General features: G+C 39.1%; 1 protein-coding gene across 2 annotated transcripts in view; it reads right to left on the bottom strand.

Annotated features, from left to right (window-relative positions):
* Smpx (small muscle protein, X-linked) overlaps positions 1–23,884 on the bottom strand; it is a 52,231-nt gene that overhangs the window by 5,154 nt on the left and 23,193 nt on the right. Inside the window, exon 5 of one of the 2 annotated variants that reach the window (XM_023715425.1) lies at positions 22,517–23,298. The exons of the other annotated variant lie outside the window; for it this stretch is intronic. The gene's annotated coding sequence lies outside the window, so the exon portion shown is untranslated. Of the gene's footprint in view, positions 1–22,516; positions 23,299–23,884 lie in introns of those variants that run through there. 2 annotated transcript variants of the gene reach the window in all.

Raw genomic sequence — 23,884 nt, 5'->3', positions numbered from 1 at the left:
CATGCACACTGTCCCACAGAATCATCACAATCACACCACGAAGAACATGGTGTAAGCTCCAACTAAGGCATACACAGAACATCACATCCCCACAGTCAGAGACAAAGGACATGCACAGCTTGGATTTGCATTCAGGCAACTCCAGTCCCAGAATTTCTTCTTTAATTCCAAACAACCATTCATAGAGCCAATGAAATAAAACAGTAAGTTACAAATTAGAAAAACTTTTTTTCTGAAACTACAAAATATTTCCCTAAATTGATATCATGAAGTGTTTAGTGGCTACAGTGAAGATGGAAAGTTCCTGTCAATAATCATTGAAAACCAGAAAATCTGAAGGAGGCACACAGAATAGAATATTTGCCTTGATAAGATTCTACACCAAAAATCCCAGATTTAGTATTGTATGCAGTACTGGGAGAATTTCAACAACCTTAAGGAAAAGGCAAATTGCATACCCAGGTCAAGTCTTATTACCATAAACTCAAGAGGAGCTTCTAAATTGTGTTGTATCAAAAATGTATTGCAGTGGTTATGAAATCGGAGTTAGGGGTTGAAGGATAAGACCCAAACTGAATTGGCCTGGTGAAATCTTGGTAGAGAAAGGGGCAACATCTAAAGCCAGTCACTATTAGTGGCTCCAGGATTTGTGGTAATTATCTCTCTATTCATCAGAACACATCCTCTGTTTTTAAACAAGCCACAGACTTCATTGGGAAAATATGACCCAGGACTCCTTTCAAAGCAGAGCTCAGAAACACCTAGAACACTTTGAAGATACCGATACATAGTGTATTAACTATTGTTATACTCTTATTTTGTTATGAAACCTTATTTTCCATAAAATAGAAAAATTAATATATATACATATATGTGTTTATATATAGTTTAATAAAAACTGAATACCTTTGGAAAAACCATCTAGAGGCAGATAAAATAGTAAGTTGAAATTGCTGTCTTAACTAAGAGCTTCTCAGATTTACCAAAAAACTAAAAGCCCTCCCGTGTTGTGTATACCTTAGTGTTTAAGAGTTAGAGACAATACTTATGTTAGAAATCCCCAGAATCCTCTTAAAACTCTCTAGTAATGATCTGTTGTTTCTGATACAGCCAAATTAAAAAACAATTTGACATAGTTAACAGGACATATGAAGCAAATTCAGGTCTCCTTGCCTTCCTCTTCTAATGGCTTCCTGGAAACCACATTGTCTTAGAGAACACCATAAAATGGAGTGACTTTTTTATACAATAGCAATGATCATAAAAAGTGGTCCAAAGTTCCAGTATTCAAATACAAAGTATGACCTTTGATGTAATTTCAATATAAAGATATAACTGTAAATCTTTGTAATCTTTCCAAATAGTAAAGCTATTTTCCAAGATGAATGAAAGGGCCAGATCAGTGGCATAAGTGCCTGCCTGGAAAGCACAAGGTGCTGAGTCTGATTCTTAGTATCAACAATTTAAAAAAGATAATTAAAGCTCGAATTTTATATTCCTCCTCATTATAGAAATTAAGTAAAATCTGGAAGAGTTGAGTCACTTGTCCAAGTAACTGTCCATACAACTCTTAACATCTGTTTCAGGAAAAGAAGCCTGTTTGGAGCTCTTTATCCTACACTAAATTCCTCATTGAAAGTCTGTATAAAATTGACACAATAATGATTTGTTCTAATGGTGTTTGTAAATAGGATCACAAGTCCACATCTTGTACAGCAATTAACCACTAAGAAGAATATATGCAGTGTATTATTTGTTGAAACTGTACTTCCGATTTGATTTGAAACTGTATCATTGCTATCTGTTTATCAATAAAACTTTGAAAAAAAAATTGACATAATAATCCATACATGTTAATAGTACATTACAGGAACCTTGTGGAAATAATCAATACAAAATGTCTGTAGTATATAAAAAATTTGACTTAAATATCTATGTACTATTCTAGGGAACGATAAAATTTAATTTAAAGTGTTTCTCACCTCAGAATCTACAAGTTTTTTTAAAAAATACATTTCAAAACATGTATAACCCAACATAAGATTGGTACTGTTTCATAGAAATCTTCAATGACCATTTATTTATTTATTTATTTATTTATTTATTTATTTATTTTGGCAGAACCGGGGATTGAACTCAGGCCCTTGTGCTTGCCAGGGAAGCGCTTATTCCACTTAGTCATCTCACCAGCCCTTCAATGACTTTTTAAATAAGAGTTCATCTAATATATTTTATATAGTCCTGCATAACTATCATATTGAGAGCTCTTTACTGTTCATCCAAAAGCATACTGCAACTTCTCTTGCCTTTTGAATTATGCTCTTTGTTATTTCCTATATGCTACGTCTGGAGGTATTAAAATATTTCAAGTTTGTAAAAAAAAATACATTTCATAGAGTAAAATGCACAAATAATAAGTAAATTATTTGAGGAGTTTTGTGGTTTTTTGCTTCTCCAGTGTTGGAGTTGAACCCAGGTCTCACACATGCTAAGCATGCACTGCACCACTGAACAATACCTCGAACTCCTTGATGAGGTTTGGTTCTTTTTACTATTTAGAGATAGTTTCCATTGTATGCTGGTTTAACTTACAATTTTTCAATTTACAATGGTGCAAACACATTCAGTAGAAGCTAGACTTTGAATTTTGATCTTCCCTGGGGTAGGTGCTGCGATACTCTCTCTTGATGTTGGACAGTGTCAGTGAGTAGGGGTCCTAGTTAGCCCAGCAGTTACAGGGGAACACTGACAATGACAGTGAACCATTTAGAGATTTCAATGATGAGAAACAGGACGCTGTGAAACTCATGCCATGGGTTCACCGTAATTGATCCACAGTGTGCTGTGTTGTTGAGCTATGATGTTCAGTTCTGTAACTCAGTTGTGCCCCAAATTTTCTGATCAAGGAGATTATGGGGCCACAGAAGAAAGTGATCTACAATGTAGAGTGTGCCTAAGGAAAGTCACATGGAGAGAAAACATTCTCTCTGGCTTTTACAGAGAGCAAACCGGTCAAGCAATGGCCATGACTCGTTCACATGGCTGACACTGACAAAGGATCTACAAACTATGGTACAGGGTTTCAGGGTAAGTCCTGAGGGGATTTGACTGACCTTGTCAGATATAAAAGTTACAGGTTTTGTTATATAGACCTTGCTTTATCTTGTTCTTAACCATCCAGCAGAAAAGTATAAAATTGAGGTATAAAAAGTAAAGCTGTATTAATATGCTGAGCTGTAAAAGGCTCAAGTCAACAACTTTTGACACTGCCAGTCTTACAGATAACCCACAACTATTATATACTGCTGGGCTATATTGGATTACTCTGCTGAATTCATGCACCCACAATATATGAATGGCAATGGAATACCCATCCCTGACAAAGGTAAACAAAAAAGGGGATATAACTGATAGACCATTTCATAGTGAAAAAAATATATATATATGCAAAATAGCATAAATATACAGCTTTCTCTTAGTTCAGTGAGAAGAAGGTTTTGAACTAATAGTGTTTAGACAAGATAGCATGTCTGTATCTTGTACTAGGAACAACTATATGCAATGTTATTAATTATTGTAACTGTACTACTAACCTGTTTTGAAACTATCTCATTGCTACTTCTTTTTCAATAAAATTATTAAAATATAAAAAGCTATGGTGTTCAGTAGGCTAGATGAAGTAAAGGCTTAAGCTCAACTTAGGATATTTTGAGCTTACAATGGGATTTGGGACACATGACCCCATTACAAGCCAAGGAACATCTCATGTACCCATGTATGGTTGTTATTTTTACACAGCTCCCAAATACTGCCATACATGCTAGCATATCCGCAAAGTCTTATTCATTTGTTTGAGAAATACTAGTTCTACGAGATGACAAGTTTCACTTTTAAAAGAAAAGTAAGGAAAGGGAGGGAAAAAAAGAAACCTTCCAGGATCACATAAATTGAGAAATACTGAGATAAGCAAAGATAAACCAATTTCTTAAGTTTTAGGGGCTTCTCTGATCTTTAAATATACAAATGTATAATTGTGTGTGTGTGTTAAGTGTTGGGATAATACCGTGTATTTTCACAATCTGCTTGATCACTACATTTTTCCAGTTTATTACTGTTTGCTTGCCTTTGCCTTTGGTCATTCTCCACATGTTAACATTCCCATGACTATAGCATTCCATCAGATGGCTGCACCAGTGTTTGCCTAGTTGAAATACTATTATTTGATATTTAGGTTCTTAGTTAATTTTGTTACCTTAAATTAATAAATTTTGTTGTGCATGAACATTTTCTTATAAAGAACTTCCATCAAGGAACATCTGGGTTGGAGGAAGTATAAACTCACAAGAACCCGCACTTTCTCCATTTATTTAATACACCACCCCTACAACTTAGGCTAATGTAGTGCCTGCTATGCTAGAAATTCTCAATATCCTGGAAAGGATGAGTGCATGTATGTTTCACAATCTTCCCCACACATCCTTGTGAATTTCCTGAGAGGAAATTTAGAAACTATTTTCTTGAGCATCCTTTTGATTTCCAGAGAGGCTGCACATTTTCTCGTGCTTCTCTACTAATTATACATCCACTTTTGTGAATTGTGAGTTAATTTCCTTTAACTATTTATTTGTTAAGGTGTTAATGTATTGCTTTCCAATTTGCATTGCCTTTTTATATAATTATACATTTCCGACAAAACAATTTTCTTGATAGAATTTGCTATTTAATGATTGTTATTTTTCAAGCACAGACTTTCAAAAAAATTAATCAAGATTTGGAGGAATGATTTCAATGGCTCTTTAAAAATCTGTAAGCCTGGGGATGTAGCTCAATGTACAGCATTTGCCTAACATGAACAAGGCCCTCGTTGTAGTCCTCAGCACTTTAAAAAATAAATAAAGTATTAAGGAAGTTTAAGTCAATGCTTTCATTCCCATGCTGCCAAATCATTCAACCATTATTTGAAAGCCAGTTAGAGTCAGGTCCTCTCTTTTCAAGACATCACCAAAGGATATTTGTTATATCATTTTAAGAGAGGTAAGAGGTCACAAAAGAAAGATATTCATAAAAAGATGTATTGGTGTATTGGAATATCTGAGATATCTTTTATAGGCTGTTGTAAATCAAGCCATGGGAGAATTGTCTTTTTTTTAATCTATAAGAACTCAAAGTTGACTACCCACTGGAATTCATTCGGGGAAGAGAGAGAGAGAGAGAGAGAGAGAGAGAGAGAGAGAGAGAGAGAGAGAGAGAGAGAGAGAATCCCAAAGCCCAGGCTGCCCTAGAGTAATTACATCTCTACCCAGAATCTCTGGGTTCTGATCAATGGGCATTTGTTTCCCAGGTAATCAAATGTGGAGCAAAGTGGAGAGCTACAGGTTTGGAAAGACTTCTTAGACTTCAGGTCCACATATGACCAAGGAATCTTGTAACACTGCCAGTTGGGACTGAGATGGAGTTCCAGCAACCTCTCAGTAGGGCTGTTCATTCATGCACCGCACTTCTTGGAGGATGAAGGGTCTAGAGGTGTGAATATCAATGGGGGGTTGATTTTGGCTCCCACTCAGGGGAGCCAGTATGTGGCAATATGTGGAAACATTTATTGCAACCAGTAGGAGGAGGAGGACGCTGCCATCACCAGAGATGCTGCTAACCATCCTGCCATGCCCAGAGCAGCCCCCACAAACAGGAATTATCTGATCCAAATGTCAGCAGTGCTGAGGTATAGAAATCATGTCTAAGAGATAGCATTTTGTGCTCCAAAACTTGAGCAAGGACAGAGAATTTTGCTCTGGTTTAATAAGTAGTTTCTTCTGGGAAGGATTGCTGATAAAACACAAGTGGTTTTCTGATCAACCTTAATGAGATTAAGATCCCCTTCTGGGAGATTAGATTTACCTGACTCACTAAGTTCTCCTTGTAACAGAGTTTAACGATCACTTGTACCTGCTCTCACAATGTTATCTAATCACATTTTTTACTACTCCAAGTTTTTTAGCTGGATTTCTGAAGCCTCTTTAAGCAACTCTGAAATAAACCTTTGATGTATGCTTGCAATCAATTGATCAGAGCAAATGCTTTAACACCCTCTGCCTGGCCAGTTTCTGAGCTGGTTCCCAGATGATTGCAGACTCTACATTCAGCTAATGTTCACTGTGTGTCTACGGCAGGGACATTCCACAGCAAACTTAGCTTGCACATTTCTGCTTTCCTGATTTCTACTTGTGCCATCTCCAGCAAGTTCCCTAACCATGTGAGCTCTTATTTTTCTGATGGATAGGAAAATGATAGTGTCAAGCTCATAGGATGCTTGAGAGGATAACATATTAAAACATTTAGCAGAGTGCCTCCCACACAGTCAACGTGCACTATTGCTATTATTCTGAAAGACAAAGCCTCACAGGAGCTTGTAAATCACCCCTTCCTCCTTCTCTGTCTTCCAAAAAAGATATTTCAGTCTTCATCATCTTTCCTTCAAGCTTTTTGTGGTGCTGATAGTTTGGTGAGATGTAATTGGGCAGAGAGGAGAATTGGAAGGAGTAAACCGAGTCAAAAGTGCAGAGAAAAAGAAAGGCTTGGGGACACAGTGGAAAACTGGACTTCTCCGAAGAAAGGAAAAATTTGAGGTAAACAGTCTCTAGATCTTTAGGATGAAGGATTCTTGGACTGAAAAATCAGAGGATTTTTAGGTAGTTTTATATGTATTTTAGTATATTTTCCTTAGATGAAGATTTGAAACTCTTTTTAAAAAAGACACTGTCAGAAATCAACTCAAATTTCTTTTTTGGATGTGTCTTTATACTTAATTATGCTTAAATGGGCCCAATAGTGCAAATCAGAATGTCTAGCCATTTGGGTTATATTTTACACTAAGAAATATATTAGATGCTAACCATACATGGAAGACAAGTAAACAAGTTACTCTCCTTCATAAAGCTTAACTTCTGGAAAGAAAACCAAACAGCAAAAATGATTGCAATGGCCGCCTCCATTGTGATGAATACTGCTATGATGGGACAAACACAGAAGCTATGAGTGTTTTATCCAATATAAGAGGCTGTATGCAGAAATATGTTTAGACTGAGACCTAAGACTAACAGGTAAGAGTTAGCCACATCATGAGTAGGAGAGGAAAGATTGGAAAAGACTATTCTGGGCATGTGCAAAGGCCTAGTCTAGAATCATTATGATGTTTCCATGAAGTTGGAGAAGTTTAGTAGGGTTGGAGCAAAGAATGTCCTGGCTGGAAAGAAATGCAAGATAAGAAAAGCCCAGTGAGTCTCAGCGTCTTAGTGTAGGTTCTATGCGTAAGTGGGAGCCACTGAAAGATGGGCAGCAGGGCAATGACATTATCACTTTTGTGGGTTTTGTGGTGAGGGAACTTTAAAATGACCCACTGGTATCCATTTTATAATAGTGTCAGCCATTTTCTTCAGTTTCTATTCCCCTGCTGAGTTAAGTTTATGGTCCTTCTCACCTTGCCCATTCCCCATGAATCACGTGCTATGCCCCAGGGGTCACACCTTCCCCCATTGCCTAGATACCTGCTGACCCCTAGAGCCGAGACTTCTTCATTCCTACACTCCCTATATATACCCAGCACCTCCCCTGAATAAAGTGAGACTTGATCAGAATCCTCTCTTGTCTCCATTTCTCGCGTCTCCTGTCCTTTGTCCCCTCTTCAGTTCCCCGCTCCTCCCCCAGGTGACCTTTATTGACTGACCCGCTGGTTCAGGACAACCCACTGGATATAGAGCTGTGGCAACTAAGAACAACTCAGCAAAAGCTTTGAGGAGTGAAGTGTGCAGGTCACTTCGGCAGCTATAGGCCATGAATGTTCCAGTTGCTTAGTGAGGTCACCTCCATGACAGCAACAGGAATGGTGCAGGAATGGCTTGCAAACCTTCTTTGAAAGTGAAGAGAGGGGTCACATGTGTGAAAAACTCAGCACTTGTCCAAAGGCATCTGCCTGAAGATTGAGAAAGTTCTTTTTCCACTGAAAAAGACCAAGGGCTCCTTTCATATTCCAGATTTCAAACTTCCATAGAGTGCTGAGGAAAATTCCCACAAGCGTAGCAACACTACTTGAGGCAGCAAGTACAAGACAACTCAGAAGTGACTAGATTCTTAGTCATGGAGTGGGAACTCACACTGAGTTCTCACCTGTCACTTGGAGGCATTTTGTGGACTGGGAAGAATTTGAACTTAAATAAAGTAGAAATGGACAATCTCTCAGATCCCATAGTTTAATTTATTGTACAGGGAAGCAAGTCTTGTGAGGGAGACAGATCCATTCCTAATGCTTTAACCATTAATAATGACTTGCTATAAACGGAACTCAGGAAAGAATGTAGCTTGTCAGAGGGCAAAGGAGTTGGCCCCATTAGACAAAATAGGTCAGGTGGGAAGAAAGTTGTCTTGTTTCTTGACTAGTTAAGTTGATAAGAGATGACAGTCCTTGTCGTTTTTGAATTGATTGAAAAAGGATAGAAAACATACAAGAGGCTTCTTTCTTGTCATTTCCTTCCTTAAAGATGGCTGTTTTAAAGAGGATACTGAAAAGAACTGGCAATGTTTATCAGATTTATGAGTTTTAAGTTTTGTGTGTATGTATGCCCAGGGGAATGTGTTTGTGTCTGTGGTCAGAAACATTAGATTTTTCCAAAAAAATAATGTGCTTCTTCTAGGGAGTTCCTGGGACTGGATCATTCTCCTTAGTCTGATAGTAATGAAATTCTGACTCTGAAAATATTTTCCCTTCTCTTCATTTGATTTTGGTAATACCCTCCATTTTGGCCTTCTTCTTTTGGATTTCACCCTCACAAATCAAAAGAGAAGGCAAGAAAAACTGTACATGGAAGCAAGCTGAAGAAAAGGAAAGGAACAAATGCCAATATTTGTCTCTCAAGCACTGGATTTTTTGGTTCACTTTTTGATTCTCTTCTTCTTAGAGAAGCTACTGCCTAATGACTCAAGAAAGGGAGAAAACACTTTCCCCAGTGCTCAGGGCATGCAGTTCACTTATATGTGATCAAGTTTGTAAGGGCTTCTTCTGTGAGGAGGATCAGAGGAACTGACCTCACATTTGCCAATAATCTTTCTAAAATAAACAACATTCAGTATTTTACATGCATAAAAGAAATTGGGGTTGATGACAATTCATAGAAATGAAAGAAAAGCAAATGCTGAAATGGGGCAGCTGTGTGACTTTGGGGAAACCTTACTTCTATGGATCTCATTTTTCTCATCTGTAAAAAAGAGAAGCCTGCAACATGACCCCCAGCGATTCTTGCCTCCTGATATTCATGTATTCGTGCAGTGTGCCCTCCAACATTAGACATGAGTGACTCATACAACAAATAGTATATTCCAGAACAACAATGTGAATTCCAAGGCTAGACTATAAAGACTTTGCTTATTTCCATTGCTTTCTCCTGGGTCACTCACTCTGAGGGACACCAACTGCCATATTGTGAAATTTCTCGAGCAGTCCCATGGACAAGCCCCATTCATTGAATGTCTCCTAATAACAATCCTCACCAGCAAGCCATTAAGGTGAGTGAGCCTTCCCAGAAGTGGATTATATGGTCTTTATCAAAGTTCTAGGTGACTGCAGTCCAAGCTGACATTCTGACTGTAGTTTCAAAGGGACCCTAGAATCGAACCACACAAATAAGTCATTTCTTAATTCCTAACATACAAGAGCTGTGAGATAGTATTTGTTGTTCTTTTAAGTTTCCGTATTTGGGGTAGTTTGTTACACAGCAACGGATAACTAATTCAGATGCTTTAGACTAAGTGCAATCTCTTTTTTTGTCAATGAGCAGGTGTAATTGAAAGAAGGCACGAAAGATTAGTGTTTCATTTGACAGTTCAAAAACTAAATTCTAGCTCAGTGGAACCTTATTGCTTTGGGCATTTCTGAAAGTGAAAGAAAAAATGAGTTGTTGGACTCTAGGTAGCTGGCATCTTGAGAAGTGATGGGAGCAGGCCAACACGACTGGCTGACCTTGAACCAAATTTACAGTACAACAGCTCAGCACCCAGCAATTAGTTCTTAGCACCTCATGCCGAAAACATAGCCCACTCGTGTTTGCACATCAAGAGACTGAACTTATTAAAAGAGATCCCAATGAAATTGGGACTTACTTTGGATTTTCCCTTTAATGAATCACTCCAAATGGTGTGTGACTGGGATTATTTGGTGGTTAGCAGCTCTGGCAGTTTTTAAAGGATAATGAATTATGGTAGGAGTTAAACTTGCTGAGTTCATAGTTCAACCCAAGTAATTCCCCTGGGTAAGGGACATAATCTGGCAAGCAGTGGAACATAGAGAGGATCGTGACCCACGAGAATGTGACTCTACATATACTGCTAGATAGACATGTATCACAACACTGATCAAGCACAGCAGTCATGGCTACTGGTGTGTCTTCTGCCTCTTTTAAGCCCAGCAGGCTACCAGTTGGACTCATACGACAGTCTGGATATTTTAGTATCTCTTTCCCATGTCGTATCCTAGCAGAGGCTGTGATTCACCCATGAGTCACCTCATGCAAAAGTGTTCATCTGTGCTGCATGGCTTTCAAAGAATGCTTAGCTGTTTTCCACATTTGGACACATTTTTTCCAACAAAACTTTGACATTCAACCAAACACTCTCGCAAGCAAGTAAGATTTCAGTCTGGTTTATAAAGGGAAGTTGTAAGAAACATCCTCTAACTCAGTCCCTCTCAGCCTGACTGCACATCAGCATCACTCGATGATCATGTGAAACATCCTCATCCCTAGGATTATCCTTCCTTTAACAAAACTGAGCTTGAATCTTTGGCCAGAGTTAGCATGTAAGCAATGTCCAAGGGACTCTAATGTGCAGTCAGTGCTAAGACCCATGGAGCTACCTGTAGCCAGCATTCTGCTGCTGTCTATTCCTGGGAAATGGTTCTCACCCAAAGCCGAAGTCTGCGATACTCAATTTAGAAACAGACATCTGCTCTTAAGTCATAATATTTGAGATGAGCTAAAACACTGCCTATCAGTCAGTCAAGTAGTTGTGATCTTTTGGTCTTATCTGCTCTTGGACTTGGAGTGTTCAAAGTGTCTCTTGTGGTTTACATCCACTATGTGGACATCCATGGATGTATGTTTGAATGAAGCTTATCAAACCCAGGTTTTGAGTGTTAGCATAAGTTTGAAGCTTGACAAGGGCTTTCTTAGACATATTTCCACAGAGATTGGAAAAATGGTCTTTTTCTTCCCAAGCATTGCACTCAGAGACCTCTCTATAGTATTTCTTAACTGATGTATATGAATCTAAAATCATCTTAAAAGGAAAACTTGAAGGTAGGCTGGATTTGGTCTCTTGGGCCTGATTTGCCAACTCTTGACATTAGTAGCACTAAATGAACAACTACAGAAATGAATGTTGTATAGGTGAGGTGTCGTGAATGGTAGGTAAGTTAATACCAGGCAGATTTCTTCATTCTTTAGCTAAAGACTATTCCTTGTTATTTGCCCATCGTATTTCATTGCTGCTATCCTGTGTGCTACGTGGGGAAGTCAGCCTGGGATAATGTTTAAATTCAAATAATCTGGATTTAACTCCTAGGTGCTACATCTTCTAATTGTGTAACCTTGGATGATGCCATGTAACTTCTCTGAGCCTCAGTATTCTCACCTGTAAAATGGAGCTTTATATATGTACTAAACCATTTTTTAAGTCTTACAAGGTAAAGTGGTTGACTGAACTGCTTCATTGATGTTTAGTACTGCATATCTAAATTTTAGCAAAGAAATATGATGAAGGTTTTTGCTATACATTTGAATACTAGCTATTAAACTGGAGCACATAATGGTATAATTATGGGATTTTTGAGTGCCCAAACCTAAATGATCTACATTCATGGCAGGTTCTAGGTCATTGTTTTCCCAAACCAGCAATGACAGCAGCAGCCCTGGAGACTTGCCATAGATGCTAATTCTGAGACCCACCCAAGACCTGAATTAGAAGTCCTATGGGTTTAGCCTAGCAATGTAAGAGTCAGCAATGCCTTCATATAATTCTAATGTATGGGGAAGTTTGAGAATCCTTGCTGTGGACCTACCTGAAAACAATTTCTTTCACAGGAGACAGCAGCTCACAGATACTGTCCTTGGTGCTGTTCTGCTCCCACCCTCTTCAAGGTCCCTGATAAAGACGTGAAATGCTTTGCTTCTCAAATTGGCAGGTCATCCACACAATGCCAACCTGAAGGATAACTACCTTGTTGGATACACGAATATAAAGCTGCAATGAGCTCTGTAGGTTGGAAGTGCTTGTCAAAATTCAGTATTGCTTTGATTTTTAATAGAGATAGTTTCATTTTCCATCAAACGCAAGTTTCCTGGCATTGTAACTCCTCACATGTTCATTGAGGTTGGCAGTGGTTGAGGCAGTTGTAAAGGCTCTAAGGCCTCAGTTCACACCATAGTAAAGGCTGCAGTGGTAATGGAAGATTGGTCCCAAGTGAAGGGGCAAAGCCCTGCATGCCACCTTTTGGTATTTCAGAATATGATTACCTAGAGAAAAGAGTGCCAAGCAGGAGAGAAAACTGAACCTGGGCTCGCCTGTGAAGAGACGGCAATGGGGAGGGCTCAGAATCCTTCTGACGCAGTTTTCACTTGCCATCTGTGCTGTTTCCAGAGGATTTTTAGCTGTTTTGTCTTTTCTAAGCCATGAGGTTGTCGTCCTATGTGCTGGGAGCCCCTGCTGGCCAAGGACTCTGAGATCAGCTGGGTTAGTTGGGCAGCCTTTCCTGCAATGGAAACAGGTCTGCAATTGTTCCATAATTAGAGGCGATTTGGCCTAAGCTCTCTGTCGCCTGACAGATAACAAGCAGTAAAGTTCGCATATGACTCTATGTGAAGTCCAGGGCACCATTTCTTGGCTGCTGGTGATGATGAAGAACTTTCTAGAAGTGTTTACTTTTTAGGGTAAGGATGTGGGAACATCTCAAAATGAAGTTTTCCACAGATCTATTTGTTTACCACCTGGTCTTTCTGAAATGAAGACATTTTAGCCTAATTTCCAAATCTTGGAATAAATATGTCTTGTGGTATGTGTGGGTGTGGAAGGCATATAAAGATTACATGTATGTATGATTTTTTTTATTGGGTAGTGAGGACTGGGAGTACAGCTCAGTGGTGGAGCATTGCAAGGTCCTGGGATCCTTCTCTAACACTACAAACAACAAGAAGCAAAATAAAATTAGGCATCAAGAAAATGGTAAATAGAGGTGAAAACTGAGGTAAACTATTTGTTTTAAAATCTTTCTAAACATGAAAGATAGATTAAAGAGGACTTTTGGCTATCTTCCTATGCCAGTGAGAAAAAGTCCTCCTGGATGTAAGCAGACCCATCATTGTTTACTTCCGGCACCACGGAGCAGGTTACAGCTAACTCCCCTGCTTGGCACCTGTTCTGATTGTGCAGCGATCCTCCATTATTGGCTAAAAGGGGTCACACTCATTTTCTACACATGGACTTAAGTAGGTTGACTTAACGATAACTCTTATAATTCACTTAATATGGAGGGAGATGACGATGGGGATCATGATCTTTCAGCCCTATGTGAAGGTGGAAGTCACATAAAAATGAACTGTAAGATCAGGTTTCACCTTGCTGATCCCACGGAATTCTTGGAACTCTTGGAAGGCTCAAAAGAGCGAATGGATATGGAAGTAATTTAGAATTCTTAAAACCAAGTGCAAAGGTGTGGTAGCGTTACTACAAACCTTACCCCTAGATAAAAGCTGTAATTTAGGGGATTTTTTTCATATAAAACTCCAAATAAACCTCCATTTCCTCATTCTTGGTGTGCAATGCCATTTTAAGCAGCCATTTTACAAAGTCTCCAGCCATCCATATTAGTAATTGACAACCTGTTTCATTCTTATTGCAAAGTAAATATCACTTAGTTATTAAATTAAGTAAAGAAAGAGGAAAAGAAAGAAGGAGGAAACACTCCTGTTAAGTCAGAATTTCAAGGTAAATGTGGGACAAGCCAGAACAGGATGTCATAGAGAAGATACACGGAGCACTTCTGCATGTTTAGACTGCTATGGCTCTATTTTATTTTCTGGACTATAATCCAATAGCGAATAGTCTGTGTACAAAAGATTATTAGAAAGATGAGACACGTCTTTATGGTCATCAAACCCATCTGAAATGCTCAGGGAAATGGTGTATAAAATCCATTGTTTGACGTTTCCTTGAGAAGAGGGACTAGGTGCTTGATTCTCCAAGTATTTCTTAAACCGATTCTCTTCAGAGAAAAATCAGAAACAACAAACAGGATGAATTTACTCCTTAACAGTTGGAGGTAGAGGAAGAAAATCCCCTGAAGTGCTCACGAGAAATAAAATGAAAGTGCTCGAAAGAAATGCTTGTAATTCTGTTGTCTTAAGACAAGGACTTCAGAAACCAGAACTGCTGCAGGGTTTGAAAACTGGAACTGCACTGCCTCCTACAGGAGAAAGGAGACATCTGCAGGCTGGAAATTATCTCACCAACTGGCACCAGCTGGAGTGATTCAGTGTAGTTGGTGACTGAGAAACAGCTTCTCCAAATGCTTGAAAAGTGCTTCACTAAGCTCAGTTTTTAGTGTGCTTTCTTCTTATTCCCTATGGAAAGGCACAGGATTGTGGTTTTGGAGAGCATTTCATTTAAAAATCAACCAATTCCTGGCTTTGGAAGCAAGGGGCAGAGTGCAGAAGACATGACCAGATATAGACACAGCAAAAGAAATGAACACTTTCTGGGTGCCAGCTCATCCCAAGTGCCCCGTCTGTATCTCCTTGCTGTCTTTTTGGTTCCTTCTCAAGAATGGTATTATCATTCTTATTTATAGATTTGGTTCAGAGTAGTCAGGAAATAGCCCGGGGTCACAACATTACCACATGACCTAGCTGGCAGTAGAATGCAGCTGTGTCCATCTCTTTCCAGCATGTCCAGTGTCCGACACTCTCCCATATGGTGGACAAATCTGTAGCAGGAAGCCTCACCTCACTACTTCACCCAGCCATGGCTCACCCTGCCTCACTCTCTCCTGCAGAACGCAGTCTACAAACCTTTCTCCATGACCAGCGCCAACAAAACACAGACAATGTTTAGGAGGAAAGCTCTTCGCCTTCCCTAGGAAATAGGGGCACAAAACTGAGAACCAAAAGACTTGGATTAGAGACTGGAACTGACCTTGATTCAGGTTCCCCCTGGGACGCAGTATCTAGTGCTAATACATGAGGGACTTTAAGTTCTTTCTGATGGGAACATTCAGTAGTTGATACTAGGAATAGCCAGCACTATGCTGAGAACTTTCTATACACTATGCAATTCAGTGTTTCTCATCCTTGGCACTGGTTACAATTGCTCTGGGACTGTTCTGCACTTTGTAGGGTTTTAGCACCACTCTTGGCTGCAACTGCAGAAACACCAGTGGTACTTGTCTCAAGTGTGCCAACCACAATGTCTTACCACATCACTGAATGTCCTTTATATTGAGGACTGGAATCATCCTCACTCTGAGGTAGGTATTTTTCTCAACTTTCAGATGAGAAAAGTAAAGTGGGTGGTAATGCAAAAATCACAGACCAAGGGAATAGCACAGCCAGGGTATGAGCCTATGCCTGTGCACTAGCTTCCCAGGATTTCTTTTATTAGAATATGGTGTCTGCTTTATACCATCCCATGTAGCTTCTTCATTTGTCACCCTCATCCTCGCTGCAACAATTCTGTGCTGATAGCCCTCTCACATTCTTACCCAGATAGTTTGTGATCTCTTTGAAGGAAATTGTCCTGAATCACTTGCTTCTAATGTGCTCACACCAGGCAGAGTCCACGTGCACATGTTCACCTAATAAAAGAAGGGACTTAACCCATTACTTTAATGTATTGCATTCAAATCCAGCTCATACCAATAATGTCCATGGTGAAGAAAAAGATCAATTCAGCCAGGATAAATTCCTGCTAGCCCATGTGCAGAATGATTAGGAAATGAAAATTGAGTCTGAGTAACTGAATTCTTGAGCACTCAGGATGTAGTAAACTTCTTGCGTAAAGTTTTTGGAAACTAATCATTGTTCCTGGAACTAATGAGCAGGTGTGATTTCTATCCCTTGTGTTGCAAATTAGGACTCAGGCAAGAGCAAGGCAGCAAAACGGGTATTATTTGTTGAGAAATCAGTTGTGGCTGCTCTGTGTCAGGGCAGGTGATCTGAGGTGGAAGGAAGTGCCACTCTCCTCCCTCCAAAAGGGATCCAGCGCCTTCCCCGCAACAGGGCACACTTGCTTTCTGCTGTTTTTCCAGCAGTCAAGCTGAATTGTTCTGAGCAGCGTTTGTGCCACCTGCCTGGATGAAAGAGACACCAATCTGTCAACTGCGTCATAGAAATTTCCCTCAGTGAACAGCCAGTTGACCAGCCCCGCCTGGGCCTAAGCCAGTTCTAAAGCAGAGGGTGTGGGGTGATGAGTTCATGGGCAGAGAGTGGTGGGGAGGGTGTACAAGTGAAATTTGCAAGTCTTGATTTGCTCATGATTGCTTCTTTTCAAATGCCACAGCATGTGCAGGAAGTTAAAACGAGCAGCGTTGTCATGATGCAGCCAAGCCTGATTAGACAGCCTGGAATTCACTTCCCCAGTTTTCTGCGTGGGCTGCACACAGCATGAGAGGGAATGAGAGAAAAGGCTTCATGGCTCGGAGATGGCTGCACCATAAATGATACAGACACGCCTGACAAGCCCTCCCTCATCCTGGGAGGACAGGCAGGCTCTGCAGAGGCCTGGCACCCTCTACTGCAGTTGTCAAGCTGGGCACAGCCCACGCAGCTCAGCATGGCTGGAACTGTTGCTATTCTGGCTTCTCTCTCTCTTGCCCCCTCCTCTCTTTTTCTTCTCTTCCTTTACTTTTCTCTTATTCTTGCTTTCATACTTTCTTTCACATTTGTGGGCATTAACCCTTCTTTCTTGAAGACCTTTAAAAAGAGCAAACACTTTGAGTTTCTATGCAATATTTTGCCCATTCAGCTGTAAACCAGTGTAGATGCCCTGTTTGATTCCTGTTAGAATTCTCAATACCTGGTAGATTGAACTCCCAGTGGATCCTTTATGCTTAATAAACAATGAATGAATGAATGAATGAATGAATGAATGAATGAATGATAAAACAAAGAAACAAATAAGCCAGCATGTCAGAGTTGTGGAAAGGACAGTTTCTGCAGTCACTTTAACCTTCTCTTGCTTTACTCTGACCCAGCACAGTAAAACATCTCCAAAGACTACAAGACTACATATTGAAAGGATATTTTAAATGAATGCAATGGGTAGCAGTGATGAAAAGGACTGGCTATGCAGTATGACAAATGCTGGAATGTACAACTTGGGTGACATGAAATAAGATACATAAACTCTCTCTGCCTTCATTTACCCATAAACAAACTGGCCCTCATAGTATCTACACCCCTGCAGAGAACACAAGAATTGAGTGAAATAATATAAATGAATCATAGCATGGAGTATAAGGCTTTTCACAAGAATGTAACAAATGGTTGTAACCATGACAGTAAAAGTGATGATGCTGGTATTGGTGCTGATGATCAATAATGTTTAATAATAATAATATTTTTAGGGGCCAGGGAGATGGCTCAGTAGAACAAGTGCTTCCCTGGCAAACGCAAGGGCCTGAGTTCAATCCCCGGTTCTGTAAAAAAAAAAAATAGTAATATTTTTTAAAAAATTGGCTAACTTCTGGGATAAACTACTGCTTTCTGATATAGTTGAGAAGAAATCATATCCTACAAAAAAGTAGTTGGGCTTGAGGCCTAATACCATAACTCAGGAATATTTTATATACACTACATATAATAGATGTGTTCTATTCGCCAATTGATAAAACAATTTCATTTATGGGTTCCTTATTTCTAGCTGATATTTTGAGGCACAGCAGTAATCCCAGGCATTTGGGAGACTAAAGCAGGATAGCCAGTTCAAGGGGCTATCCTGAGCAACTGAATGAATCCCTATCTCAAAAAGGGGGGTGTTGGGGCCAGGGAGATGGCTCAGTAGAATAAGTGCTTCCCTCGCAAGTTCAAGGGTCTGAGTTCAATCCCTGGTTCCACCAAAAAAAGAGGGGGGGTGTTAGGATTGTAATTCAGTGATGGAACATTTGCTTAGCATACATGAGAGTATAAATACTGGATAGGCAATTACTGTATTCTTTTTCATTAAGGACTTAATTTCTATAAAATATACAGCATTAGTTACTTGGAAAGTTTGCAACAAGTCAGACCTGCCTGACATTGGCTTTTCAAGCAGATACACCAAGGTAACTCATTGCCAGAACTACAGGCAGTAGAGACATTATCATTCTTTGTCATAGGGAGCTGTCCTTGGCATTGTACACTGCCTAATAGTCTTCTTGGCCTCTCTCCAAGTAGATGACAGTAAGAATCCACCCCTTATCCCAGGTGCGAAAACTTAAACTACCTCCAGGGATTACCAAATGTCCTGTAAGGGGCAGAATCCATGCCTACAAGCTAGGTTGAGAACCACCAAATAGAGAAATACATCTCATTATCTTGAAAAAGAACATGTACCAGTCCTGTCCTTTGACCCAAGGAAATGAACATGCCAGTATATAAAGACGTGCAGAATCAGTCCTCCGTCCACTGTGCTTCCACCAAACTAACTGGAAGAGATGGACTTCTCTAGCCTCAGATTTACTCCTAAAAGCTTTCATCAACCCCAACTCCTTCTTGAGAGTTCATACCCCATATTGTCCAGGGCTCTGTGTTAACAGAAGTCATTCAGGTAGCTTCTGTGCATTTGCTGAGGAGAAACCTTTAAAGCAATATCCCAAATGAACTCAACAGTTCCTTGCAATCTCCCTCAAGAGTCCTCTACATGCACAGACAGCAACCAGGATATAGAACAATAGCTGTGCAGGGAAGGAAACCAATGAAACCTTGATGCAGTTCACAGCCATTGCAGATCTCACCTTTCTCCTAACCAAGTGAGAAAAAAGGAAAAAAAAGAGCAGGAAAAAAAGAGCATCACAAATCAAAGACAATGTGACTTCACTAGAGAGTGAAAAATCTAAACCCGAAACCACATCCTTTGGAGAAAGTGAAGAGAGCTTTAATAGAGCTTGCATAATTGGGTCAAAGCAGGAAGCATGTCAAAATTGAGGACAGAAAAAAATTCCAGCAAACCACAGAGAAGACATTTGGAGAAGCTTTTTGTTTTTATTTTTAAGTTTAGTTCTATGTAAATCAATAAATCAGTCCTCTGTATTCTGGCAGAGGGAAAGGTTATGAAATCATGATAATTCAATGACTATGAGAAATAATTCATCTCAATTCTGAAGTCTGTAAAGCAATGTGAAAAAATATTCCTATGATAAAGCGTATAGTGGGAAAGGCAAGATACAAAATGTACACGTGGTATGAATAAGGCCACAAAAAAAGAGTATAAAGAGAACCAGTTCTCATTCACTGAGTTATTATCCATCTCAGGTGTTGTACAAAGATAACCATTTGTTTTTTTTTTTCCAGAGGAATCTATAAAGTCCTCGACAACTATTCTTTGAAGAACATGTCATTTTCTACTTTTATGAAATGAAAAGTAAACACATAGATCTCAAAATTGAAAAGGTTCTATAAAGTGAGACCAATTCTAATTTACGACCCCAAATCATCATATTTTTAGCAACTCTGCTGTATTTGATCTCATATGTGAACACAGGAAAAGAATAAAGGGATCCGGTGGTAGTGCACAGCTGTAATCCCAGCACTGGGGAGGCAGAGGCAGGAGGATCGCTGTGAGTTTGAGAACAGTCTGGGCTACATAATGAGTTCACAGCCAGCCTGAACTACATAGAGAGACAGTTTTTAAAAAAAAACTAAAAGTGATATCAAAGTGACTATTATGCTGTGATCTTCTGAGCAATTATTTTTTATTTCCTAGTTTTGTTATATTGTTATGATTATATGTAAATATATCTTACCCAGTCACAAATGGCCTTACCACTTCAAAGGGATGCTATTTCCATTCACAAATAAATTTAGTTGTAAATTCACTGTAAGGTGATAAAATTCGTATTTTCCAAATATGAACTTGCTAATATTGATTTGTTGGTTACTGATTTAAGAATTTCTTCTTTTGTAATATAAGCATTTATGACCAGGCACTCTAAGCACTACTTTCGTTGCATCCCATAAATTTCAGCATGGTGTATTCTTGTTTTCATTAGTCTCAAAGTATTTTCTAATTTCCCTTGTGATCTTTTCATTGCGTCATTTAGGACTCTGATGTTTAAGTTCCAGAAGTTGTGAATTTCCAAGACATCTTTCTGTTACCAACTTCTAACTTCATTCTTCACTCCACTGTGATCAGAGAACAGACTTTGCATGATTCAATTATTTGTGAATTTTTTGAGACTTGCTTAACGACCCAACATATGGTCTGTCCTGGACAATATTCCTTGTGTATTTGAGAGAAACATGTATTGTGTTGTTCGGTAGAATGTTCCATATATGTCAGTTAGGTCATTTGGGGAGTGTTTTGTACATGTCTTTTATCTTGTAGTGTTCAGATCTTCTATTTCCTTGTTGATTTTTTTATCTACTTGGTCTTACCATTACTGATGGAATATTAAAATCCTCAATTATTATGATGAAGTTGTTCATTTCTCCCTTTGGTTCTGTCAGTTTTTTGTTTCAAGTGCTTTAGGGGTCTTTTGTTCAGGGCTAAATGCACTTCTTGATTATCACGTATCTGGGTACATCAATCTGCCCTCATGCCAACACTCTCAAAATCAGCCCCTGAATCAGCAAGAATGACAGTGATGCATAATATTTAACATTTAGCAGTAATGAGTACCTTCTGTTCTCCTCCACCAGAGATGACATCCCTCTGGATGATTGGTTTGAAAATGTCTTATCCGGCCATAAATGTTATTTGAAAAATAAAGTCATGAAATTTTTTGAAAATTAAATTTTCTTCTGGTGTTATATATATTTTTTCTCTCTTGGGCATATGAACCAAATATGACATTTTTCCTAGTTTTTCAGTTGCAGAGGGAAACATAAAATTATAATCAATGAGATAAAGTCAAATGTTTAAGCCTTACTGGTTATGGTAGCAATGTTATCTGAGGTTCTTGCAAAAGAAGATAGTCTTGCTTTTACATAGTAATTTCCCTTCTGTTCTTATAGAAGGACTTGAAACATACGTACTTCTAGGAGACACCAAAATTTCTGTGTCCAAGGTGCTACGAACATCTTGCAGATGTGCTATGTATGCTTAATATGCATCAGGTACATTGTAGTATTTAAGGTGCCATGGCATCAAAAAGATACAAACAAGAAAAGCGGTGTGTTAAAATATGGTAAGTATTGTGATGGCATAAGTAGAAGATGCTAGAAGTGTAAGGCTGAGTGTTGGAAGAAGTTCTCTGTTGTAGACAGAGAATACTTGTGCTAGCCCATGTATTACAGCCTTAACTCCTAATATGAAGGTATTAAGTGGTGGAGACTTTGGGAAGTAATTACATTTTGATGAGGTCATGAAGTCAGGGCTCCTATGGGGGGAAAAGGAACAGGAAGAGATACCAGAGCATCCTACTTCTGCCATGTGAGAATGCAGAAGACAGCTGTCTGAAAGCCAGGATAGGGGCCCTCACCAGAACCTCACCATGCTGGTGCCCTCATTGTGGACTTTCAGCCTTTAGAACTGTAGGAAACAAGTGTTTGTTGTTTTACCACCTAACCTACATTGTTTTGTTAGAAAAGTCAAATCATGCTAAAACAAAGTCACCCATTCCCAACAAGTGTGATTAATTCTTTTCACATGTATCAGATTCAGAATCGAGGCTGGCTAGGCAATATTGAATATAGGACACAGACTAAAGTGAGATTACAGAGCCATGTCTGGGTATAAGGGAGTAGCATACCATTTCAATTTACTCTCACTTATTATCCTACAGCAGTGTCTCAAAGTATGGTCCAATCCTCACTGGTTGACCTCAAAAGACTTGCTGATGGCAAAAATGCAAGTTCTTTCCTCAGCTCTTAATGGGAAATGGAGATTTATTCCACAGGCTTTCACTTTTATATATAACCAAAAGCTATTAAGTGAATTACTAATAATCACTTAAAATTATGTTTTTTGTAATAATCAAAGTATCTGCTGATATGTGAATAGCTAAAGAAAATGTAGCATAGGGGCTGGGGAGACAGCTTGGCAGCCCAAGCATCTGCCTGGCAAGCTCAGGAACCTGAGTTCAATCCCCAGTACTGCATGCCACGCCACCCCAAAACCTGGTGTGATGGTAGATGCCTCTAATCCCAGCACTGGGGAGACTGAAACAGGAGGATCGCTATGAATCTGAACTGTATGGTGAGACCTTGTATCAAATAAACAAATAAATAATTTTTAAAAGAAAATGTGGTATATAAACACAGTGGAATATTATTCAGCCATAAAGAAATGAAATCATGTCATTTGTGACAATGTGTATGGAGCTAAAGGATTTGGTGTTAAGTGAAATGAATCAGGCACAGAGAGACTACTATTTCATTATCTCAGTTAATATGTGAAAATCAAAACACAGGTGTTTTCATAGAAACACAGAGTATAATGGTAATCAGCAAAGACTATGATGGGGTGGGGAGGAGAGGGAGGTTGGATAACAGATGTCACAGTATGGCTTCATGGGAATAAGTTTGGTCTCCTGGAGCATCCATGTTTATAGTACATGGCAGTATGTTACATATTTTATAAAGAATTAGGAATTTTAAGCTTCACAACTCAATGAAATGATGAAGTTTAGGGATTAGAACATATTAATTACCCTGACTTGATCATCCCACATTGTGTGTGTGTGACAAATTATCACACTGTGCCGAATAAGTGTGTACAATTATTGTATGTCAAAAATAACAAGCCACCAATGTGCTTTGTATTTCTCTGAGACCTTGGTTTACTCTTTACCTAGACAGAAGAGGTCTGCCTGTCCTGTAATGCATGGGCATGCTCCCACACCCAGCACTGAGGACAGAACTCCTGCAACTTCACAATGATCATTTCTTTCTGGAGCCATATGAGTCCTAGGGCTTTCACTTGCTGCTATATTGGTGTCCATTGGTGTAATTGTCCAATTATTCTTAGGCTTTACCTTTGTTTCTTTTTCTTGTAATTGATGTATTGTGACCCATTTAATATTTATTTTATTTCTTTCCAATTCTTTGTTATCATTGAGCTCTTTTACCCCTGGAAAAAGAGAAGAGACAGTATAGACAGGTTGCTCTACCCCAAAAGTTTATGAAGTACTGTCCTAGAGGAACTGTTTGATTTCACAGGCTGCACAATTGATGATGTCTCAAAGGTTCCATATATCCAGAGACTAACCCCTGAGATTCTAATATTTGAACAGTTTTCTTCCTACTGCCTTGAAATTGCCGCTGATTCCAATCAACATGAGTTCCTCCTCTTGCAAGTATTAACAGTGACTGTGTCTCTACTGCCTAGTTAGCAGGTCAGAAACACAGAACTGCTATTTAATCTTAAATTATATACCACTGGAATGTTTTACCTTTCTATCAAGATTTAGGTATCCTGAGAGAAAGGACCATGTTTATGGTCTGTATATCTTAGTACAGAAAGAAGATACCTGAAGTATGAGAATTTGTCACAAGGGTTCTTTACTAAGCACCAGTGGACTGACCTGAGAGTTGAGAGGCAGCGAAAGTGAACACATAGTCTATTAGGACACCATACCTGAGAGGTTTCATATGTGCCCCAGACCAGTGTCTATGATGTGGTATCTGCTATGACTATAAGCAAACAAGCTGACAGT

This window comes from Octodon degus, unplaced genomic scaffold, assembly GCF_000260255.1.
Source record: "Octodon degus isolate 3935 unplaced genomic scaffold, OctDeg1.0 scaffold00041, whole genome shotgun sequence".
Lineage (NCBI taxonomy): Eukaryota > Metazoa > Chordata > Mammalia > Rodentia > Octodontidae > Octodon > Octodon degus.
Note: the sequence above shows the minus strand (reverse complement) of the source record. Positions and strands in the feature narration are given on the sequence as shown.